This window comes from Phodopus roborovskii, unplaced genomic scaffold (assembly GCF_943737965.1).
Source record: "Phodopus roborovskii unplaced genomic scaffold, PHOROB, whole genome shotgun sequence".
In the NCBI taxonomy this organism is placed as follows: Eukaryota; Metazoa; Chordata; class Mammalia; order Rodentia; family Cricetidae; genus Phodopus; species Phodopus roborovskii.
In genome coordinates, this window is record NW_026126515.1 from 13,198,621 (window position 1) to 13,208,963 (window position 10,343).

A 10,343-nucleotide genomic window follows, 5' to 3' on the forward strand; every position below is an offset into this window, starting at 1 on the left:
GAAAACTTCCATAAGGAATTTCCTAGTTTGATTTTGTTGTCTTGCTTATTTACATCATTTTTCCAAATATTGAAAGTTATAGATGAAAATTCCCAAATTGAAAACAAATAATTAATGGATGAGTGATATGTGACCACAGATTGAGCAGTATTGTTTGGCTTTGCATACCTCTCACTTTTCTTTTATTGAAATATATAGCTCATATTAGGACCCTAAAGACAGGCACAAGTGTTGAGAAATTGACAGAAGTGGGAGTGTATCTTAGATATATTTGTTTATTCCACTTCACAAGGAGGCTACATTGAATAAGTATCTTGATTGCTATTCTATATTTCTTGCTCTTTAATAGGCCTCTTCCTTGTAGACTCTTGAGAGTTGTGGGCTATGGGTGCTGAGTTATAAGATATGATCTGAAGTTCAATAACACAGGAATAATTTGGAGAGCCAATGTCAGCCTGCTACTAATAGATGTAAATAATCATTTGAACTCAAAAGAGAGATTATTTATGGTAACCCAAACTTCCTGGGATTCTTTACATGGTTATGACCAGAATTGAAGATAGATATGTAAATAGTAAAAGCTTTGCTAATAATGTCTCAGATATAATTGAGGAATATCCTAATGAATGTCCAGTAAATGGATCCCACCTTCTTCCCATTTTTGAAACAGTATGGCAGAAGGTTTTATGGAAACCAAAGCATATAAACATGGCAGTTAATTTGAGTAAATATATTTAATGAAATTTATAATGTGTTGATAGTATTGCTCATTCTTGATTAAAGGAGATAAATGCAAGTCAGAATTAATCATTTAGAGGAATCAATAATGACAAGATTTTTCTTGAAACAGTGTGTTCAGGCAAACAAGACAGAGGTGTGGCAAGCCTTTCCACATTAACGAGATGGGGTAGATGGAGTAAAGCCAGGGTAGTACATTAAAGCCATGGGAAAGATGCCTAAAGGGAATCACATAAATCTTCCAGGGTTTTTCTTAAATTCCCCATCCAGAAATGTAGGAGTTCCAAATAGTTATGGGACAGACACCCAGTAGTATACAATAGGGTTACTTCCCAGAGCTGTCATGTATTTCTTCCCCCCTCCATGGAATACTTTTCAGTGTTCTCTTTTCCAAGAGGTTGATAATGACCATAGTTGTGCCCCCATGAGGCTACTTACAAACCAAATAAAGCAGCATACTGGTGCCTTTACTGAGGTTGCAATAATTCTGAAGTTTCACACAATGCAAGAGTTTGATATCATATTTTGTATGGTAAGAATAATTTATTCTATTGGTACATATTATATTACTTAGAAAAAATTGCTCAGTATGTGAGTTCCTTTGCTCAGTATCCATCCAACTGGTAATTTGATTGGAAACTAGTGGTCATGATGTTAGAGTTCCTATTTCAGATCCGCAGCATTGGATAAGAGTTTTTATTATTGCTTGTTTTAAATGATTAGAATTGAAAGTTTACATGACCTCTCTTCTTGTGCTACTCCATTGTAACATTTAAAAATTATCTTGGCATCTTCACAGTATTTCCCTCATGTCAATAGGAGATTGAAAATATACTATCTACATTAAAACTCAGAAATTAAATCGATGTCCCCTGCCACTGAATCAGAAGGTGTGAGATTGAGCAAGTCCAGACCTTCTGTGGACAAATATCTTGCTTCTACCCTTGATCAGGCTGGCATCAAACAATGGATCTGTTGTTAGAATTTAAGGCTATTTGTGAAGAGAGGGACTGCTAGACACTGCTCTCTAGGAAGCCCAACTAAGACCATGGGAAAACAAAACCACTTCCAAAGATCACAGGCTTTGAGTTAGGAGAACCCAAAGAAAAACAATGTAGTGTGAAAGTTATGGTATGAGATGGCTCTGTCTGCCTTCATTTAGGTGGTGCGGCTTGTGCATTCCACTTAGACCAAACACCTTACCCTGCTTGCCATTAACAAGTGTGGTCTTTCAGGTTTCTGACAGACTTGGCTCTTCTGTGATGTGTTAACTGCTCTTTAAGCACCAAACAAGGAAGGCAAAGTAGATGAAAACTCTGAGGGTAATAAATTCTCAGAAGCTAGCTTTTAAATTACAATGCTATTTAAGTTGAGCTTGAAAAAGTAATCCAGGTTGCCTGTGCTTGACTATTGATTTCAGTCATTATAAGAGCATATTCCCACTGATTTGTACTCAGAATGACTAGGGTTTTATTAAAAATTTCTCTAGCACCTTCATCTGTGAGGGAACTGAGGTTATTCTTGCCCAGAGAAACATTGTCTATGCTGATATTTCTTCAATGTCTTGAAATTTTGTCATTAGACAGAAAGGTGTCATGCATGGTGAGTGACAACAGTCACAAAGAACTTTTGTGTAGAAGCACTCCCTGCATCCTGGGGGGATAGCTGCTAAAGTAGTCTTCTTTTAATTTTGTATAAATCTTGATAGAATGACACTCATGTAGCTAATTTGTATTGTTTGTCTCTCTATGGCATCTCTTTCTCATCTCTCTCTTTAATATCCTAACTTATTTCTGTCTATAATTTTTCTCCTATTCCACCTCCCTATTTAATAGCATTAGTCAATGTTGAATAAATTTCTGAGAAATTCAGTGACCAGTTAGAGACAACTTTTGGTATGTTCTCTATTTCCATTTTCCAGGATAGACCTTTTGTAAATTTTAGCTTGACAGCATTGATTTTCTAGCTTAAACAAACATAATATTTTCATAGCCAAGGCAAGGTTCTAAATTATCATCCCAATCCATCCAGTGTATTATGACTAAATTTGTCAAATGTAAAAATAATCAAATAAGAATTCATTATCATGTTTGCATTTATCCTTAGTAGAAGTTTAGATATTTGGGAGTCTATGCTATCAATCAATAAATAAAATGAATTTGGCTTATAAAGTTCATCTGTGTGTAGTATGGAGGTCAAACCTTAAAAAAATAACTTTAGTGACAGTATTCTGATTCATTAGGTAAAGGTGTTTCCTACAGAGCCTTATAATATAAATTGTTTGCAGAGGATCTATACTGGGAGGAGAGAAATAGTTCCAGGAAATTGTCCTTGAAGCCCACTTACATGTCATGGAATATACCACTAACCATAAAAAATAAAGAATCTTTGAATTAAGAATAATTTTAGAAAATAAGAAAAAATGATGGACTAAATAAAAAGATTGTCATACTGGGCTAGGAGATGGCTTGGTTGGAAAAGTGCTCACTGCTGAAGCATAGGAATCCAAGTTCAGATTCCTTGAATCCATGTAAAACCCAGACATAGAAGTGCACATCTATATTCCTAACTTTTTGAAGGCTATAGACAAGCATATCCACAGAGCTTGCTAGCAAGTCAGTTTAACTAAACTGTTTACCATATGGTTCAGAGGTGAACTTTATCTAAAACAATTGAGGCTGATCATTGATGTTGAACTCTGGATGGATTTGACACATATGTACACACTTTTGCCTGGTCACTGTCCTAAAATGTACATAGGGAGAACACACACACACACACACACACGCACACACACACACACACACACACACACACACACACACACACACACACACGAGTAAATACTTCTTCATGCTAAGTGTAGATGAATGTCATATATAGAGAAGAAATATGAGGTTTGATAATTTAAAAACTGAAAATATGCTGCTGAGAAATATCCAGCCAAAGAACTGAAGAAGCAGCTCTTAGCATTTCTACATCACTCTTATTAATTGTGTTAGTTAGTTTCATTACAGCTTAACACATCTCAATTCATTTGAAAGAAACGACTGTTGGGGATATAAAGGTCCTTGTTCTCACAGGTAAACACTAAGTGAACTAGTAATGTTAACCACATATGGCTATTGCTTCAAAGGAAGTGTTGTAAAATGTGTTATCCACCCAGAAGCCTGGGAGTAAAGGTGTTTAATAATCTGGTGGGCTTTGCTCTCCGAATCCTCCTCCAGATCATTCTAGTGATCTTGTCATTTTATAGAACATATCTTTGTAGAAGGTGTCACTTACACTTAGTCAATTTACAGAGCTCATCTTTATGGAAAATATCACATGTAGTTTACAGAGTTTCAATGTACTTGCATCTTAAACATTACAGTATTCACAAGATTGGGTTAATTATCACCATAAAAACAAATTGTGATGTGCTTAAAAATGCCTGCAATAAACTATGCATGTGTCAGACTCCTGAAGATTGAATCAGCACAGGCTAATCTTTCATATTGAACCAAGCTGACTACTTGCCTCTTGCTCAATGGATACTTACTCCACTAACCTTGGTGATCACAGAGACCCCTGCAGGAAACCTGAGAAAGTCAGGAGAAGCAAAAAAGCAAGTCACATTCCTTCATTGCCTTTACTCTGTTCTTATTTGCATTTCTGCCCTTGCCATCCTTAGTGATGGACTATTAATCAGAATTTTACAAGCCAAATAAACATTTTCCTCATAAAGCTGCTTTTGGTCATGATAGTTATAATAGCAAGTAGGAAGCAAATTATGAAACCAAATAAATAAAATAAGAATTGTCAATACTCATATAAGTGCAGTAATATCAGAAAATATTGGTATATGAAATCTTTCTGCCTCTAGAAAACTGTTTTTTTATCAAACAATAATTAACTCCAAATTTTATTTAGAACTCATTATTTGTAATTTACTCTCTCAGAGTGGGTGGGGGGATGGGAGGGAAGGATGGTTGGGGAGCATGAGAGGGTGGAAGAGAGGGAAAGAGGAAGGCAGGAAGAGGGAACTGAGATTCATATGTAAAATAAAAATGAAAAAAGTCACAAAGTCATTTTGGTTTTAATTTTTAAAAACACTTATCCATGTTTCTCATCTATATATTTATTTATCTATGTTTGCATTTGTGTAGTGCTTAGGGTGTGTGTGGAGAGGATGACTTACAGGAACCAATTTTCTCCTTATACCATAAGGGTTTTAGGAATGAAACTGAGGTCTTCAGTTTGAGTGCTAAGTATCCCTCACTGCCAAAGACGATTTCCTTTTAAAAAATATTTATTTTAATTTTTATTATTAATCTAGACATATAAAATTTAATTTTGCATTTTCCACAGTATTAAATATGTGGTATTTCTACCCTATACAAACATTGTACAGTCTATCAATGTGTGAAATCTCTTGTAAAGACTCTCAGACTTTCATTTCTTAGGGAATGAATCAGAGTGTTATTGAGAACCTGGTAGTGAGGCAATATGATCATTCCTTAGAAATTAAAGTAGAAAATAATGTATAATATTAAGTAAGTGACAAATTCCTTTGGAATGGGTGAAACATAATATTTAATTATAAGTGGAGTCTTGGTTGGATCACCTTAAGTGTATTTTTTTCTCCATCCAGATATCTGAGAACTGTAACTTAAATTGGAATATCATCCGTCACTGAAGAACACCTAGATAATATTTGAACACAAGTTTTGTGTTCAAACACTGAAACACATTGAGCCCAGGACTAATCTCTTAACAAGATCAGTTTCTGATAAGTAGTGCATGTCCTGATTACTGATTTTTTTGCAATAATGCAGTTTTATTGGGAGGCATAATTTCATTTATATTCATATATTTTTTTCTATGTGATATTTACTCCTAAACTATACATCTTATTTACAAAGAAGTGGGCACTTAGTGTCCTTGATATTATGTTGATGCTTTTACACAGATGGTTGAAACAGCACCTATTAATGGTGTTTTTCCTCTTTGTATACTTCTCTGTTCTTTTTTTTTTTTTTTTAAACCTAACCAGGACTACAGTTCAAATTTCTCTGTGTTTCACATATGTAATGAATGAAAATGGACTTTCTCCGAAAGGCCTATTGCCAAAGGCTGGGTCTCCAGCCCACTGTGTTATTGGGCAATGATAGAACCTCTAAGAAGTGGACTTCATAGGATGCCTGAGGTAATTGTAATACTTCCCTAAAAGGAGATGGTGAATGCTACCATTTATTTCTTTTTTCTGTTTCTCAGTCTTCAAAAGATAAACAACACTGGTTCACTGTTTTCTCATTGCTATGATGGGATATGTCTTCAGAAGCTCAAATCAGTAGTCTAAAGTCTATGAAACCATGATCCAAATTAAAACTATTTCATTTAAAAGTTAATTGTAGCATATATTTTATTGTCATACTGGAACTTGAATAATGTAAACAACTGTGTGCACTTCAATCTGCCTTCTCATACCTACCAAACCTTTTTTTCTTTGGACCAATAAATATCACTATATACTTACTGATACCATTTTGCTATTTCATTCTTAAAGTGTCCTATTTTGAGGCCCCTCTGAATTTACCCCATAATTCATGACTGAATGTGATTTTCCTATTTTGTTCTTCTTCCTTCAGTGGGATTCTTTCATTAGGGAGTACTTTTTCATCATTAAAAATAATCTAAAATGTTTAGAATCCAAAGATAAAAGTTACACACCATTTTGCAAATCTTAATGGTAAGCTTTAAAAAAAAATGTGTTTATATCAAATGAAATTAAGTTCCTACCAAATCCTACATTTTAAATTCCAATGAGTGAAAGATCATAATTGAAATTCTAGGTATGAAGAGATGGCATGACCCATATTTGCTCTAGAGGATTCAGTAAAATTGAAGCATGTTTTAGCTATAATATAGCTAAAGCTATGCTTTTTCTATCTGCATCTTAACGTTCTCTATGTTGAATGGCTGTAGATAATCCCTCGGAAAGTGGTGCAGGAAATATGCATTTGTTTCCTGTAATCATATAACTATGAACTGAACTGGTATGCCAAACACATGGGAAGTTGTTTTCCGTGCCCAGAAACTGCCAAGTACATGGGATCATTTGCAAAACACGTTTGGGAGTGTGATGTGGATTTTCAAAAATAATCCATGTGCATTTATTATAAAGTCAATAGCTCTTGTGATACATAAATCATACCAACTTGTGTTTAAACATTTATTGAACTTATGGCTGAGTCCTTTTCACATAATGTACTCTTGAACAAGGCCGGGCTTTTTTTAAAATGTTCTTCATTCACATGAAAATTGGCATCTACTAGTGTCCTGGACATCAGTGATACTTGCTGTATTTATTATTTAGAAAATTTTGAAAAAAGCTTTCAACTCTTTATGACTATATGAATGTTTCTAGAATATATTACCTATAGTTTCACTCTAAACTTTCCTGTTCCCTCCTGTGGTGCTACTACTTCTCCAATTTATATAAAATGAATTCATCCTCCTTATCTGCTAGATTAATTTAATTCACTTAACATTGGCTCATCCTGTCTACCCTGGAGTGACATTTTTTATGTAAGCTGGTGCCCCAACTTCTAAATTGAATGCCCCATGCACAAATGTATGGGAACACCTATATACTAGAATTTCACTCGCCTTTTAATCATGAAGTTAAAAGTCAAGTTTAACTATGAGGGTTTTATTATGTGATTCCAAGATATTTTAAGAACAAACCACATGGAAAACACAAAGAAGGCATGTGGTAAAAAGAATGCAGATAGTTTTTGACTTCAAAGAAAACGGTAAGGAATAAATAAGTCACTCACTAGCCATCACTTACAATGTATTTATTACCTTTTAAAAATAGCCAGCGATACTAAAATATAGGTGAAAGGAACTGCTTCCCTCCTGCAAGTACTCAAGAGTGCCCTTCTGAGAACACTGTATTCTTGTACTTTTTGTGTTCGGTAAATTACCCACTAGAAGCATACTTGCTCTACCTTTTCCAATAAAACATATATGTTTATCGTGCAAAAGTATAAAATACCCTCTGTGTCTTCTTTACTCAGAAAATGTATGCTTATTAAAAGTTGAGAACTTTTTCTTAGTACAAAAATACGTATGTATGTTTTATATCAATTTGTTTGGGTCTTTCAAAAACTGTGGTACTAGAGCTATCATCTTGTTCCAGACTGTCTCAGATAGTTATTTCCCACCATCCTGGTCCCCCAAACATGTCAACCCCAAAATGAACACTCAGAGATTGATATTAATTTAGAAAACTAGCAGCAGCTGTCTAGGGCTTCTTATTGGCTAGATCTGATTCTCGTGTTCTCTCTTTTCTGGGCTCACATGATGATTTCTGTCTGTCTACACTTCCTAGAATCCACTACATCTCCTAGACCTGCCTAACTTGCTGCCCTATTGTCCACAGTGTTTTATTCATCAATCAATAAAAGAAACATATGTACAGAATAACATCTCCCATCACTAAACTCTGCTATTTTATTGAATAGAATCACACTGCAATTCATATATTTTAATGGTTTTAGTTTTCCATTGTTGGTCATGTGTAGCATTGCAACCTTCCCCCATCATATGAACACATTAAGCATGACACTACCCTTCAATTTTTGGAAATACAGTCTTTTTTAATTTCCTCATACATGCGTTTATAAATATGAACTGAAATATTTTGTTTAAAAATGGAGAGTGTAAATTGTTGAAAATTAAGAAAATTATTCACTTTCATAGTGAGTAAAAGTCACTATATCCTTCTTACTTTATTTCTAAGATCTCAGTGTAATGTGGATGATACTAGGGGCAGACCTTTGAAGATTTCTAACACTGCTAATACGTTGGTCATTTTACCTGTTGCTGAGACAAAACATGCAATAAAAACAGTTTAAAAAACAAATGATTTCTCTCAAAGATTGAGGGTAGAGTCTGTTATGACATGTACCTCAAATAGAGGTTTGATGCAGCTATTCATATTGCACCTTTAGGATGAATGTAGACAGAGATAAAATTTCCTACCTCTATTTTCCTTTTTTTTTTTTTTTATTCCATTCAGGGCCCCAGGCAAAATACGGATTTTAGTCACATTTGGACAACTTCTTCTTGCCTTAATTAACCTAGTGTACAGTCTCCCTCATGGAAATTTCCAAATGGTTATTTGTTACATGAATCTAGATTCCTTCAAGATGACAATGTTAGCTATAAAAGATAAACATACTGTTTTATAATCCTCAGTGATTGGGAATTTCATATTCTCTTATCTCTGAGTATTCCCTGAAATGCTTTTTTTTTTTTTTAAATTTTGTATTGCATAAGCATCTATGGTAAATTTACTCTGTGGTCCAGTATCTTTCTCATCTTGATATTCATCAAACTGTTTTTGATGCTGTTATATTTTTGTCTTTTTTCAGGCAATTTTTAGCATCAGATTCTCTTTTCTGTAAAAAACCAAGCCACAGTGAAAAGACAGCTTCCCTAGAAGCTATCTAAGTAAATTCCTACACTCATGTTTGTTGTTCTCCTTAGAAAATCAGAGAACACAAAATGGGCTACATCTGACAAGATACTGAGTTGAATTCATTTTTAGCAGACATGCTGAGGCAAACAGTTTTGTGGGCAGAAAAGTAGATTGGAAAAGAGTGAAGGAAATGATCACATGGTATTATAACACGCCTTAAAATTCAACATTGATTTTATAGGTGATAACTGGTGCTGTAGTAGAGATGTGGGCTATTTGTTTTGAGAAATTTTGTTGCATAACATTTTGTTGCCCTGACACTGGTGTTAGCAAGAACAAATGAACTAGCCTATTAGTGAAGGATGAGGAGTGCATGCACATGTATCACTGCTTAGAGTTGGGCATGAAGACTAGAAAAATGAAGGTAGCTCTTTAGACTGAGTTTTTTAAATATTGTAGCATGGACAAAACATCATGATTAAGCATTAGTTATGAAAGAAAACTTTAGCTTTGTATTACACATTTGGTAACAACTTATTTTAGTATACCAAACCTCATATATATATATATATATATACCAAACCATATATATATATATATATATATATATATATATATATATATATATGAGCTAAGAATTGTCATAGTTAAGTTGCTGTTTATATGATTAATACTATGTTGTTTGCCAATTAATGAATAATTTGACATAGTGAGCTTATTGATGTGGGAGAATGAATTGTGTCAATATGTAAGAAATGTACACTGTTTGAAATTAATTGTACACTTACTTCACTTAATTGGTATTAGTAGATAAGTCTGCTGCATGATACCCTATGCTGCTTCATGTTATTTGAAGCACTGGGATTTCTACATGCTTCAGGGATATTGAATCACCATCATCACCAAGTCAAGGACAGGAAGGAGTGAAGCCATAATCATGCAGCATGTTTCAAAGCCGTCTAAGTACAATTCATTTGAATAATACAACTTCAAAAATTGATGGAATCTAACATCCAGGAGTGGAATAATATAGTGAGTATACATAATATTTTGCAATATCAGAAAAGGAGCCATTCTCTTTCCTTCACATTTTCTGCCCTGTAAACACAATAAATAATTTTAAGATGGACTATGT